The following is a 16,303-nucleotide window of genomic DNA, read 5'->3' as shown; positions in this document are numbered from 1 at the left end:
AGGTAAACCTGAGCAATTCCCAGTCATGATCTAATGAACTTAATGGGCAACTAGCAGCACTGAAAAGCAGGATCTGGTTTTGTAAACCTTTGCGGACAATTTCCAAAAAACCCTCCAGCTATTAGAGACTACCCCATATCAATGTCTTGCATCCTCCAAAGGTTTGTAGCAGCCTATTAAATTTAGTCCTAGTATGGTACACCCCGAAACCTTTCCTCCTCTTGGAATGAAATTGCAGCATGAGGTGAGATGTGACCCGGTGATACAACATGCATAATGACAATTTTACGGAATGCAATTACAGGAGAAAAAATCCAAATCCATCACAGTCACCCTCACATATTAGCTTGGAAACCTGAACCAAGAGGAGAAAGATAAGCTAACAGAGAAAGAAAAAGAAATAACTCCAAAATGAATTGTTAATTCAAGATCGCAATATAATCTGTATAAAATATTTAAACTGTTTTCTATTTATTCCTGAACCTATAGTGATTAAAATGCAGCCATAATACATTGTGTTGTTCTTTTTTTAATCACAAATGCAATTTTAAGCAAGTAGACAAACTCTAGGAAATTAAAGTGAATATTTATGTCCATATAAACTTCTTAATGGCAACATTCTCGCTGTGAGCACAGCAGCTGAAGAGGGTGGATTAAATTATTTTGGCCAGATCCTGTTACTATTGTTTTCACTGGCAAAATTCCCGCTGACTTAATGGGAGCTGGATTAGATCCTGACTTGAATAAAGTCCAATTCTCAGATGCATATATAACATAATCACTGATATTTCATGCATATACTCTAGTTTTCATATCTGTTTTCCCTCACTGAGTTTTACTAATACTCCGAAAGCACTAATCAGGTAAATTACATACCAGTGATTAAAAGTGTACGGTCCCGTGTTTCCAAAAACTGGGAAAAATGCTTGTGTTTTACTCATATTTGGATTCAGAAACCACAGCCTGAGTGATATCCACTCTCTTGAGTACTGAGCTTCAAATCTCGGTACATTTAGTTCCTCCTCCTGCAGGCTTTGCAATGCATATGAACAACATTTATTTGAAAGGCTAGGGAATTACAATGCATTTGGCAGTCAGCAAATGCAGTTGGGATGACGTTCTCTATTTATAATTTCCATCATTCAGGAATATTTAGTGGATCCTGAATAAGTTAGAAAGCTCCTATGCTTCATTCCTTCCATCTTGAATGATGATTTGGTACAGAAGAGAACAAGAGGATAAGACTATTCTCCTAGTCTCCAGAAATTTTAAGAGGACACATTAATGTAATAAGGACACTGCTTCATCAAAGGCTTTACATTAGAAGTAATAATTCTGACATTGCCCTAGACAATGTGCTTTGATGGCTGTAGCTCTTCAGGCAGATACTGCATTATGTGGCTCTTCCTGCCGAAGGACAACCACTGATTGTCACACTGGCAGTTCCAGTTCAGAGGGACCTTGACCTGGCACATACATCTGAATTTGTTGTTCTCAGCAAACCACCCATAAACATCACTAAGTGTGTGCTCTGTTACAATTTGCATGTACCAGACATGAAGTCTGACCCCTAATTATCTGACTTCAGATGTACACACAGCCCTCTGAGGGTTGGACAAAGGCTTGTCATTCCTTAAGTACTCAGAGAGAAAAGCCCTGGCAGACGGCTCAGTTAGAACAAAGTTCAAGCTGTCCTTTAAGATATCTTGTTCCTAGAAAAAACACAGGCTAAAGTTGGGAGCTTGGGAGGTTCCCAGGACAACCAGAACTAATGGGAATTAGCAAGCATGTACTTCGTATGCTTCGAATCAGGCTCTGGTTTTGCAAAACCAAAGGGGAGTGGGTTTTCTGAACAAGTTCTCCAACATTGGGAAGCTTTATCTGTGGTTACTTATAGCCCTCTTTGTTTCAGTTTGGGAAAGAAATGTTACTCTAAAATGACAGTGTAATTTCCTATGCAGAGGCTGTTTCTCAGTATGACTCATCTATGTATTGTATTCCAAAATGTACATATGAATCATAGATAACTGATAGAAGAATACAAATGAGGCTATTCAATTTTTTATTATTATTATTTTTTGAAACAGAGCAACTCTTTTTCTTCCTGACTGCAAAACTTACTGGAAATAAATTGGATCAAATCCAATTGAGACATTTTTGCATTATAGAAAGCCACAGGGTTTTTGTTGCTGTTGTTTTGTCAGGGGGTGTGAACATGGGGGCAGCTGTTAGTTAAGCTTTTTTTTTTTTCTTTTACTTTGCAGTAAGCTTACAGCTGAAGCTTTATGGCAAATGTCATTAATAGCAATATAATTAGCATTTTTGTTGTTTTAAATATAATAAAAAGCATAAAAAGAAGATAGTTGTTGCTTATTATTGGTGTCGGAGTAATGTGTTATAGGTGAGAACTTAAATACAGTAATTCCAGGGTTAATACCAGCATCTAATGAGTACGCATTTGAAAAATTCACTCCAGACCTATTTTTAAAGAAAATAATATGTTGTAGCAGTTAGCATAAGCTAGGCAGAGTAGACTATAATATTAGCATAAGTAGGTGACCTTTACTCAACTCTACAGCATAAGGGAGTGATTTAATTATAAGAATAGGGAAGTCACTTATAGGGGGGAACCTTTGAGAGGAGCAGAATGTAACCACCAGCCACTTTCCAGGCACTGAGTGCAAGAAAGAGCCAGTCAAGAATCAGATATTCTCTACCTGATCCTGTTGCTGATGGTATCCGGAGTCCCTCAAGGACACCAGGGGACGCATGGCCCTGCAGCAGGTCTTGGGATCACCTGAGAGGAAGGGGATGCTTAAAAAAAAAAAAAAAAAAAAAAAAAAAAAAGAGGACACATGGTGTGGCTGGAAAGATTAAACTAATTTGTGAACTTCTCTTCTGGACTGTGCCACCTCTCCAACAGAACAAGGAAGATGTGCAATTCTGAAAAATGCATATATCTGTGATCAAAGTGTTTTGGTATCCGCATCCATTTAGTCTCTGCACTGTTATTTGCTCTTAAACTGTGATGCATATTAGGACTGCTCTGAACTTTAAGGAGTACAAGAACCAAACCTGTGGGTCTAATGAAAACTGACAGATTAACAACATCAGATACAGAAACAAAGACCTCCTGATTTACTGTGTTGAAATTTTACCACAGTTTTATCTTGTCTCAGAGTTTTTGTCCATTACAGAAACCCAAATTAAAGCATATAGGTTTCTTGACTTTTTTTCCAGTATACTATGGCTTTTCCTATTTTAAGACCATAAAACTGATTCAGAGAAAAAGAGACTATTATGCCTGGCATAATGACCAAAACTCAAAATACCTTTCCCTAGAGTCCCTGGGGCAACAGGACATTTATTCCTTGGATAAATTAAACTGACAATGTCAGCTTAATATTCTCCCATAAAAAGATTAGGATAGCTTGTATTTAACTGTATTTTGAGATTCAGTAAACATCTACCTGTCCATACCTCTGCTTTCTGGAAGCACAACTGCTAGGTCTGATTCCTTACGAGTAGAGGTAGGTTATAAGGTAACTGCCAAAGGAAGAAAACAGAAAAATGCAATGCTAGCTCTACTATTAACTTTATGCTTTTTGAGACATTATGTCCTGAAGTGAAAAATAAAATGTAAGCTTCACAAATCTCAAAATCTATAATTAAGAACAACACCTGACAAGATTATTTTTTCCAGCTGACAAATAAACGTCACTTTTAAAGAAATCTTCCACAGAGAGCGATAAAAACAAGCAAAGGGGCAAAAATTGTTCTGTCTTCATTGGTAGAAAACATGGAGGGGTTTTTGATAAGTACTTACAATGACTGCACTGTTGACTTGGCATATACATCAAAAGACTGACAGACTTGATTCATGTTTCTGTGCAATACAAACAATGACATGGGAGCCAGATCTGAGCAGCTCTCAGCAAGTAATTGAAGGCAGCACAAACAGATCCTAAAGAACAAGCAGTGCACAGTTCTGCTGTTAATAAAAAGAATAGCCAGCAAGACACCCGCATTATTATTTCACGTTTTACTCAGTTATGTATTTAATAAAAAAAAAAACTTTTTGCATTGGGTCAGGAAATTTCAGAGGCTAACTGGTACAGTTACCGCACAAGATGATATCACAAAGCACTGGTTTCTTGTAGCTGGGGGGGGATTTCTGCAGTAACCAATATTGGTTTACACAGATGATCTGCCTTCTATTGCTGCAGAAGTGAAGATGCATTTACAAATGAATACATATTGACCCTGTGTATTTAAAGGCAACAGAACTGGAATGTGTCTTGCTCGATCAGATATTAGCTGCAGTAGGTCTCCTTAGTCATTTTGCTTTGGGGAGTACTGTTCTAAATAATACAGCACTAGCAGTTCTGGTTTTAAATACAATACTCTTTTCACTGGTACTGAGGCAAATGAATAGAAAATTACTAGTATCACAGCAAATCATGGTAGGTCAATACATAATGCTTTCATTTTCCAGATGTCTGAATTCAAATCATTTCCTCTAAAGATGTTCATATGTATTCCAAATTAATAATGCATTTTCTTGTTACATCTTATGAAAATTTATGTCAGTATATCATTCATATTGAAGTCAGAGGCAATACAGATTTAAAAAGCAAGAAATTGGAAAGCCTGGATATTTGGGAGGGGTGGCAGAGAGGCTCAATAGAAGGATAAACGAATAGTTTTTTTATTCAAAATTCTTCACCTTGGTCACTTGAGTATGATTAGTTCTGTTTTCATCTCCATGATGTCTGATTTTAAATTGTTTAGGTAAACAGTTGTCCTCAGGTACTTGCGGGAAGGTCAGGAATAAAGGGATTCTTTTTTGAAACAGAAGATACTTATGAAATTAAATGCTCTGAATGTAGCACTGTTTAGGAATATAAAATTCCAAGTTCCTTGAAGTTCAGCATATCTTAAAGTGGGCATTAAATCCATTTTTAAAGTGAAAAAAGACAGAAATCAAAGACTTATAAAATGTTCTTTGTAAGCTGTCTTTTCATCACAAAGGTGTGTTTTGACTAAAGATTGTAAGTGTCATGGGAAAGTTTCCCTTTACTAGAAAATGCAGCCCAGGGCTGCACTTAAAAAGATGAGATTACATATTTTTAATCTGGGCTAGCTTACATCATCATCATCATTTAAAGCCAAAATAATTTAGTTTAAAAATTTCTATTGAAATTAAACTTTTGTCCAGGGGCCTTCTGTTCCTTAAGGAAGTTCTGTGGCCATTTTCACTGCAAATTAATTTAAACAAGTCCCTGATTTGTGTGCTCCAGCATTTAAATCTGTGAAGAACTCACTCAGATAATCCAACCAGGAAAGGAAAGCAATAATCACATCTGGAGGCAAACAAAGCATAAATCACTGTGCTGGCAACCAGCCAAGACAGTAGGGGACAAGTGTAAAAATAATACTGAAATGGTAGTGCAATATTCTAACCACATGCTGTTAACAAGACAAAACAAGGTTGAACATTATTTCTATTGTCACAGATCATTGCATATTAGAAGGAAAGAAGAGTGGGGACTTACAAGCAGAGGGTCAAATTCAGTTGTGGAATGACAGGGAGCAAGTCCTTTTAGAGGCAATAGGGAAGCAGCACTTCTTTACATCAAAACCATGCTTAACCCAGGTATTCCCACTGGGGAAGATTAAGTATTCAAAAGTTGATATTTCTGATGAGTGCTTTGATATTACATTCCTGATTTAAAATACAACCACGCAAGTTCAAAGCAAATGAGGCTGGAATGGTAGAGGGCACTTGGAATGCTATGCACACTGGTGACAGTTTAGTTTGTCATCAAAAAGGAAATGTAACGGCATGAGATGAATGTCAAAACACTTCATTATGTAAAGATTTACATGATGCATAAAATTATTACCAAGTAATGTTTAAATATGAGCAAGACACTCCAGTCCAGCTCAAGGATCCATTATTTTAGACACTGCTTAGAAAAAAGGGGTAGCCTTTGCCACAAAAGTAAGTTTTAAGGAATTAGACTTTTATATAATGATCAGATAATTACAAAAGTAAATTCCCCTATGATAACCCTGCAATCTGCAATACCAAATGCAATCTGCCATGATTCTCCCCACTCTAGAGAAAAAAAAAAAAAAAACAAATTACAACAAATTCCTTGGAAGATGGTAAAGATTAAGATAAGAATCCCTGAGTTCAGAGAAGCAGAAAGGGTTTATTTACAGACAGCAATAAACAACAAACGTAAGCGCCAAGCCTCCAGGTATGACTGGATCCTAATATCACAAAATACACTTAAAATCAATAAGCATAAATGGATCCAAACTGGGAGGAAAATTTTTGTGCTATTGCCTCACCATCTAGATCCTCAGAACTACTCGGATGATGCTTGTTTCCTGGAAAGAACCTTTTACTACGGGGTTCACGGACCCCTTCATTATTTCTAAACATGGCCAATAATTTATTTGCAAATCATTCTGTCTGTAAAGCAAGGACGCACTACTATGCAATTGCTTTCAGTTTGGTGACCCCTTTAAGCTCAATGCCACACTTCGTGAACAATAGCACAAAATACAAAAAGTGAATAGATCTTTCTTTGCCTTAGCACAGAAAGGATGGGGTGATGCCAAAGGGCTAATGGTCACTGTAAAGCAGGTCCCCCTATGCTATAAATCCCATAAAACTAGTTTCTGTAGAAGGAAACCACTGTAGAACACGCTCTTGGGAAGAGGTCTGAGAGGAAGAGAGAGAAGATTCAGAAACAAGCCAGAAAGCCAGGAAAAAAAAAGTTTGAGTTTGATGAAACAGGATGAAAGCCAATTTGATGAGACATATTACTTCTATTCCTGCCAGCTTAAAGAATTTTTTTCAAGCACAAAGTACATACAGTGGGTAAAGGAAGCATGCAGTTAACCACCTGATGAGAAAGGGAGGCAGAGCATTCATCCTTTCTTCTCTTAGCCAATAGTTAGCAGTGGTGAGACTTGTTTAATCTCATGTTTTCTCTGAGAACAGATAAAATTGAATGGAATTATCTTCAGTCCTGCTACCCTGCCCTGATAGGGCAGCACAAATAAGGTACCATCACTGCTCCGGGCAGTGAACTCTCAGTGCTTGTGCTGGAGGGCTGGTCTCTCTCGTGTCCTTATGTTTTTCCATCGAATAGCAGAGAAGACACTGAATGCATTGCTCTGAACTGGTGTGTGTGTGCAGGTTCCTGATTTCAGCTTTACCAACACAAGACAGTTGTCTAAAGTAGACAATGCAAATTCTTCTCAAAATAATAACCTTTTCCCAACACTCTTCCTCCTGCCCTCTCTCTGGCTTGTGTCAGAGTACTATGAGCTTATGCTTTTTCATGTCACATAGAAACAAAACAGTGTTAAAACAATTTCATTACCAAAAGCCTCTTAATTATTTCAAAAATCCATTTTAATTTTCCAATAATCCATCCCTTCCTACTTCTGCAACACCTCCCTTTCCCTACCACAGCTTTGTAAGTCTGCACACGTTCACTTCCATTTTTTCATCTTGCAGCCATTGTTTGTCCATGAAGTACAGGACAGAAGATTATTCACCAGAACACAGCAGCCCCCACCCATACTTTAGAGCACCCACCCAACTTTAGAGCAAGTTAAAAAAGATGTTAAGAAATTGCTCTCCCTTAACACATGGTCGCAGTTCAGAGTGAAAACAAAACTGCCCATCAAGCAAAGCACTTTTCAGAAAAATGTAACAGGGACAGCTGACCAGAAAGCCCATTTTCCTGTTCATAGGACTTATTTTAAGTCAGCTGGAGATGTCTCATATACACATGAGAAGTTCCCCATACTGGGGCAAGCTCAGCAAAGCCGAAACTCACATCAGCTTTATAGCCACCAACAGCAGCAGGAAGCTGGCACATCTGTTTTCTCATGCAAGCTGCACACCAGGAACCTGCTGGCTCTGCCGTGAGCCTGTGTGCCTCCAGCCTGGAGGTGTGAGCATGTTGGGCTGCAGATCGTGGAGAGCACTCCAGAGCTAGGTATGCCTCAAAGCCAGGCAATCCTGGTTGGGGGAACACCCACCCCCATCAATGGGAACCATTGCTGAGGAACCTTCAAGAAGATGAGCACAGCAGGCTTAAGTCATCTTCCTTCTGCCCCATCTTACCCCCAAATATCCCTGGGAATAGGTAAGCACCAATTTTCTCTCACCAAGATGATGTACAACAGGAGGAATCCATACCTAACCTTCCCTCTGCTTTATATCTCTGTGATAGTCCTATGGGTATTTCACCTGGTAGAATAATCTGACCATGCTGCCAATATTTGAGTACACTCATCAATCATAAAAAACAAACCAAGGTTACAAGCTCAACTGTACATGACAATAATGCCAAACTAATTAGATTCCTGATAGAAGTTTGTCATATTCTATCCCTTTGCTTTCAATACCTGATCCTGATCTTATGCCAGTTTTACACTGGCACAACTAGTTTGACTTCAGTGGAGCTAATACTGATTTGTAGCAGCAGGCAATCAGAATAAGACTCTTATTTCTCCTTGGCAATACATCCCCAGGGAAAGCTTGTCCATCTCCAACAGCTGTTGCTTTGCTACATCTGTCTAACTTTCCTTTTTTATGTCCATTTTTTAAGTGTTTTTTTTTTTTTTTAATGTCAATCAGCGTGAGATAACATCATTCAGTTTTCCCTCTTGAAATCAAGTTTTAGCAATCATAGCCAGATGTTGTTTTCATTACAACCCCAGCCCCTTTTCAATAAAGTTTCAGTGTTTAACTATCAAAAGCGCTCTTTATTTTCCTTTCAGTTGCCAGATCTTAATGCTTTCATAGTCTATTTCACCCTGACATCCTGTCCATCCACAAATATGGCATGTTTGATCACCCCTGAATGTTTGCCTTTGTGTTCTTTTCACTTTCTTTTCTGTTTCTTCTGCACAGTGTACTTTATCCTCAAACCAGGTCAGTCCAAAATACTACAATGCATTTTTCTGTCTAAAGATATTTAGAGATCATTAGGTGCCAGGTGGGGGAGGGCAGATAGAAGCAGATGAAAATTTATCGATTTCAGGATCTGAACTTTAAAGAACTGCTTGATCCTTTTCTTTCAAAATCCTGCACATATTGAGGAAAGATATAGTTGATATATTCAGTATTATACTCTATGTCTATAGGGATAAATTCCTTCACAACTGAACCTGCATTTGATTTTATGTTATAAAATACAGACAGTTCTGCATCTAAGGAAATGTTTCTAAAAGGGACGTAAAATAAAACATTCTAAAAACAAAACCACCACCTCGCATTGTACATTGCTCAGGGGCTTTTATGTGGCTACACAGTTGTGCTAATGAGGATATAATCTCAGTCGTGGAGAGAAAGTAAGAACAGAAGGTCAAATTCCTCTCTACAGAATGGGGGGGGGGGGGGGGGGTTCACACACATGTCCAAGATGCAATGAATTCAAGTAAGCCTAGAGCAGGCATGGGGAACAAGCAAGCAAAATAAAATGTATCGGAATTACTGCATGAACTACGTAATCATTTCTGTCTTGAGTACAGGCCAGGTTTGCTCTCACCAGTTCTAAAGCAAAGAAAGAGGAGGTCAGGGCCAAGTCTTCATCACTGTTTACTTGCCATCTCATAGCAGCTGAACGATGACTACACTTCTCTGAAGGAGCTGCCTGGCTGTTGGAAATGTAGGTTAGTGTAATGGGTGTCAGATATAAGAAACAGGTTTCAGAACTAATCCTGTATTCAATTTGATTACAAGATTAATTCCCAAATGGTGCTATATATGAGCAGATCTTCCTCATATATTTCCTCTCTGCACAATACAGGTGTTCTTAGGCTTCAGTCTTGCAATCCAATCCACAGAAGCCGTTCTTATGTTCAAGATGATAGGCACCTAGTTCCAATGAATTAACAATATAGGCTACATCCTTACAGATAAAATTGCAGGACAACTTATTCTGAAGGAAATTCATATTCCTTCAAAATAAACTTGAAAATGATTGAGAATTAAACTGTAATCAGCACTGGGTTTACTCTGCAGAGGTATGAAGAATCCAGCATACAAAATCACCCTGACAATGAAGGGATTTGTCATCAAGCACCTCATCATTACCTGCATTGTGCCAACTATTGAAAGGAACAGAGAGTGCCATAACAGTCGCTAAACAAAGAGCAGGCTATCATAGGATTACATGGTTTGTATCAAAGATTCCTTCCAATCTTTCAGTGAAGAAAGAAAACACAAGTGTTAAATTAAAATACAAATCGTGAGTACATCAGTGAACATGACTGAATAGCTAAGAAATTACTCAACTCTCCTTTTCAAAATTCTATTTCCATTTCACCTTCTACAGTTTCTTTGCTAAGAATGATGACATTTAACAGGATTCTTTAGATCACTTCTGTAATTCAGCGTCCTAATTACAGTCAGCTATGTACTTTACCAGTAGCCTGATAAAATTGATGCAATTTTTCTTTTTGTTACCAAAGGAAACAAAATCTTAAGCCATAGTTACAGACAGGTTGGAAAACAGAGTTGCATTATGCTTAGGAACTGCGAAGAAGAGAAAAATGTTGAAGGGAGTCTTAAGGAAATTGAGTATTGTTAGCATGACTAAAACAAATGTATAATCCACTTACAATAGATTCATGTAGATATATGTGCATTTTAGATACCAGTTAAAAAACCCAAAGTACCTAATTACAACTATCTAGTGCTGAGTACTCACACTTTTATCCAGAAAAGACATAATACAAAAATGCACAAGCTGTGTGGTCAAATGCGTTCAGCCCACTGGCCTTAAGGAGAAGCTCTAGCTGGTGTTCCACCTCTCGTGGTGGATTGTGTAGAATGGTGACACAAAGGCTGTCGGCCAAATCCATTGCTTTGAAAGATAAGAGGAGCTCAATAACCCTTTCAATTGGGTTCAGAACACATTCGTCTCACATGGTCCTGTTTCTGCAGATGTGTCCTTGGGTGCAATGCCTCCATCAGCATTTTGGCTAAGAGCAACAGGGACATGTACCAGCGCTCCCACCTGGGTTTTGTGCACTTCCACCCAGCCAGACCAAGACACCACGCTCCCTGGTGTTTGCTGAGCAGTCAGGGTAAACTTGCTGGTGTGGAAGGTAACTAAGGTATGCTTCTAATATAACAGGTAAGAACAGGTAACACTAAGAAGTGTTAGGAGAAAAATACTGACCAGCAGGTGCTGCTGGGAGGTAAGAAAGACCATAAACTAAATCTTTTGCCTTAGCTCCCATTTACCTACCTGATTTTAACAGTAAATTTAGTTAAACTGGAATGCTTCCAGTACAAGCCTCAAAGGCCAACTACTTCACAGTCCTATTTGCCGGTACTGTCACAAGGTCCCAAATTCACCTTTTAAAGTAATGGTGATGAGCTTTATGTTCCATGTCCCCGATGGCCTGTCAGAGCCTCCTCCACTGCACAGAGGGAACTGAGAGGAAGGGAAAGATCCTCCTGGAGTTCAGGAAAATCACAGCTCCTTCACAGACCAGAAAAGGAAGGACTGGGTTCTCAGCTGGCTCTCAGGTAGCTGAGGAACGCAAGCAAGACACTTTGTTTCCCTTCTCTCCACCTTCCCCACCTTTTCAGCAGGGTTGAAAACCTTCTCACCTCGGGGCGATTTGGTGGAAATAAAGACCATTAACACTTATGAAGCATTCTGTCACCGCAGCAGTTATGACCATATGTTAGATAAGTAGCTTTCTGTGAGAAAGTGTTTTTTAAACTTGTAGAATCCAAACAACTATTGAGCTTGGAATAAAGAAACAGGATAAGATAATTTTTCCACTATCACATTTGAGTGTTACGTTAGGGGAAAAAATAATAAGAAGAAATCTCTCAACTAACATATCTGGCAAATACATATATTCTTGAATTATCTGAATAAACATTTTCCATTCCATTATTTGCTTTCCCTTTTAAGGTCCAAGCTTGCAAATGTTTCTCAACCACAGCTAGCTCTACAGGTTAATCATGATTTGTTAGGGAAAAGCTTTCAGGTCCTGGGGACTATGGTCATATGAAGGAGGAAGAAAAGTGCAGTACATGAATAAGTTGTCAAGATAAGGAATAGAGCAAGTCTTATATTCCATTCCAGCTTACATTGGAAACTATTCATTTCAGGAAGACCAGGTCAAGACAGATATTTAAAAATGGTATTAATCTCTAATGCAGAAAGATGATCCTAAGGTAGAAACGAAGGAAATTACAAGCGGTGTTTTTCCCTCCCTCTCATTTCTATATTATGTTATTTGGATTGATTAGTGAGAACTAACATCAATTTCATTCATGAATCCAAAGATGTCCAGAATTGTCACAAGTTCACCTGAAGTTCACGTCCCTGAGCAATATATCAGGTACTTTTATTTCTGATGACATTTACACTGCAGCCAGAAAAGTCCTATTGGACAAACAACTGAGGAGGGTCAGGAGGGTAAATTATCCCCACAAAGTGCAGAAATAATTTATGCTAAATAAATTAGCTCTGAATCTATGAAATCTAATGTAGAATGGTCTTTTTTTGGCTAAATTTCTACCCTTCTGGAGACTAGCCATCACAACAGCAAACGAAATCTAGTTTTGGTGTGGGTTTTGGTTTTTTTTTCAGTAGTGTTTTTTGTTGTTATTTGAGTGTGGCAAATGATCTGGCTGCTGAGACCTGCCTAGGTTTCTGTCCTGGGGCAGTCTGCACTACAAATGTGGGGCACAAACCTTGACCAAGGTGACAACAGTGCTGCTGGGGTAGTAAACCTCCATAAGCAGAGCATGGTGCGAGGTGCTGAGACACTGCCTGTGCTCATCCTCCACAGCACAGCTCCCTCCCCAGCCCACCCACCTGAAGGTGGTGCCTGGAATACAGCACTGGGGTTCAGCCTGAGCCTCCACTGCTAAAAACAAGGAGAGGAGTGAGCTCTTGCATGCTACTCAGCAACAGCACTCTTGCTTCCCCCACTTCTCTGCCTTGCAAGCACGCTGCAGCAAGTAACTGCAAGTAGAAAGAGCTTCTCAAAGAGGTTTTGCCCTCTCCATCCTATCCAGAAGCCTAAGTGGCAAGGGATTCAGGTACCATACAGCTTTTTAGGATGAAAACTTTTGGAGACTGCTGCTGTAGTTTCTCTAGAGCTCTACTCCTCTTCCTACGGAGAGAAGATAAATAAATATGAGCTCATTTCCTATTGAAGCACACAGAATATAAAAATAAGTACTGCCATATATGGGGAGGATTTCATTTCCTGTAACAGCATCCAAACACCCTTAGCAATGTTTACTTCGCTACACTGACTCAATTTTATTCTTGGGTAATGGAGTCAGGTCATCAATTTTACAGGATATTTTCTCAATGAGCTGTCAGATATATGCCAAGATATTTCAGGTGGTGTTACTGAGATATTTGCTGTCCCAACTAAGCTGCAATGTGTGAAACACATGCTTAGGATAACTACTTCAACATGGTGCTCCTACCCAAACATAGAATACATTGAGCTGAATGTGGTAGGGCATTTGCTTAAATCTCACATTCCCATGAGCTGCTTTACCTGCTGCTGATAATCTTGAAACAAAGATAATTACAGTAACTCAAGCTTAAATTCTCACCCTGCACACCCCTACCCCAATTTTAATCCACACATTTGCCAGCACTTGATATATCTCAGCTTGTTTTGCTGTCCAGAGGTCTCTTCCTGGCTTCCCACGGGTGCCCCAACCCTCCTCTGCTCCCTTCCAAAGGTGCAGGACTGAACCGGCCCCACAGAGCTGGGAGGGAACAGGACCTGCTGCTTGTGTGGTTAGAATCATAGAAAGCTTTGGGTTGGAAGGGACCTTAAAGGTCCTCTGGTTCCAGCCCCCCTGCCATGGGCAGAGGCACCTCCCAGTGGACCAGGTAAGGGCTGCAAGAGAAACAGATTGCTTGGTACGTTCCCCCCTGCTCTGTCCTAGTTCCTGTAATAGACCAAAGGTGAGGGAGTGAGGAGGGGCTTTTGTTGGACCGTGAGATGAAATGGCAGACCACAGACCTGTACTGCTGCTGCTCCCATCTTCTGTAACCATACAGCTACATCTGCCCTGCCTCTACGAAAACCAAGGAATGTAAAGGAGGGGTTTTGGCCCTAAGCTATTACTTAGCTCTAATTCTTCTTCTAAAGAAAATTCGCTTCAACAGTTTGATTTTTTTAATTTTTTTATTTTTTTAAGAATAGATTATATTAGCTGCCTCCTGCAGATAAGACTTTTGAGGTATAAAACTGTTTTCATTCCAACAGTTTGATTAAAGGTTTCAAGGTACTCATTTTGGTCATTTTAACTTCTTTTCTATGGATGTTTATAAAGGTGAGACTGAAGAGAAAAAAAGGCCTGAAAAAGTACTTGAATTCCACTTCTCTTATGTGGTAAAATAATACAGTTTCAGTCTCCAAAAAAAGTTGGGATAGTAGCACACTAGGCAATCAACATTTATCCTGTTTGAGTATGGAAGCACAGCCTCAGCATAGGAAAATAAGGGTCAGTTGAAACCACTGGAAGGGCACTGGTTCAGATCAGGGATGGCCAGGAATTGGTGGACCTTTCTGGAAGCTTTTGGCAGACCTCAGCTGTTGGTAGGACAAAAACATCAGAGATATCATTCTGCAGGGATAAATTCAGCACCTTGCCAGGGCAGGGAGAGGAAATCTCTGATCACTGGGTCAGGAGCAGTGCACAGAGACAGCTTGGTGTGTTCACCCCATTACCTGCATGAAAGCAAAGGACATCTCAAGGTATGCAAAAAGTTGGCCATTCCTGCCTTAAACCTATTGTTTCACATGCATGTTAACGTCCAATTCCATTCACAGGCTAAAGGGTTGGGTTTCACCTCCCAGTTTCATCTTACACAGCTGCCTTGATTTCTGTGGTGTTAGACTTAACTCCTGATAAGAATCACTTCGATTTTGTATCTAGGTGTGAGCATGAAACAGCCTTGTTTTGTTTTGTTTTTTATTAAAGTGAAGTCTGCTTTCCCGCCCCCACATAAAGCACACATCTTAACAAAAGTTGGTATAGAGGAAAAAAAGCACACTGGAATGAAATTCATTTAAAAAGAGTCTCCTGGAAACAGTTTGCTTGAAGTAAAATAAATTGATCTTTTTAAAATGTTATTTCACAGCTTGCCAATAACATCAAATATAACATGGTGCCCCCTACTAGCATTGCAGCAGGGCATACTAGTTGTCTTTAAGAAGTCAATAACAGCAGCTACTACTAAGTTCTAATACAAATGGGCTTTTCCTTTCATGGGTGGCAATGTTTGTTCCTTGCAACGAAAACCAGCTAATCACTTAAGTTTCATGACAAGTAAATATATAAATATAATTCCTCTGCCCCCAAATGAAAATCTACCCTGAAACTTCAAAATTAACAGATTTTTTAAATTCCATACAAAAGTTTTTCAGACCTGATAGTTTAAAGAAATTGTTTCTTGAGAAATTTAAGTGCCACTGCTATAAAAAACAAAAATAACTTCTGAGGTATTTGAGATGTTTTGAGATGCCTATGGTGTATAATTTCTTCCACAACTTCTGTAAGTAGTTTTCTTTAACTCTTATTTACCTCATGGCATTTACTTGACAACTGAGAAGGGTTCAAAAGGTGTCGTTTCCTTCTGCAGCAAACAAACAAGCTGGCTGTCTTAATGGATGGCAAGATGCCCACTGCAAATTCATATCCACCATTGCACAGAGGAAACTAGAGTACCTACCTGCATTTAACCTGAAAATCCTCTTTAATCACTGCCACTCAAATAGTACCCAAAAAAGTGTCCCTTCATCTGGGAAATGAGAAACACATGCAAATAAGTTTTTTGGCTCAGCTGCTGTGATTCACTATTCCCACATACCACAGCCATGATTGCTTTGGACCAGAGCATCTCCTGCATAAACATGCAACTTTTCTCTTTCAGAAAGCAGTCTCAGTTCTGCAGTAATAACTACAGTCCATGTGGCTGCTGAGGACCACCACTTATTACCGCTTTTGAAACACAAACTTAAGGCAAAAAATAAGGATGGAAGCAAAAGGAAAAATAAAAAAACAAAAAATGAATGAGCTGAACAAGAGAAATGGAAGTAGTTTGGGGAATATTTGCATTTAAGATAGTATGGGACACATCAAACATTTTCCTTCTCTCTTGCATACTTGTACATTTTATATTATTTGCATGATATTGAAACTAAGCCTTTCATTATGCTTGGACTTTGCTGCTGTCCCTATCAGCTATATTACCGTTAG

The sequence above is a fragment of the Cygnus olor genome, chromosome 7 (assembly GCF_009769625.2).
Source record: "Cygnus olor isolate bCygOlo1 chromosome 7, bCygOlo1.pri.v2, whole genome shotgun sequence".
Lineage (NCBI taxonomy): Eukaryota > Metazoa > Chordata > Aves > Anseriformes > Anatidae > Cygnus > Cygnus olor.
The sequence above is the reverse complement of the archived record's forward strand: the minus strand, read 5'-3'. Positions refer to the sequence as shown.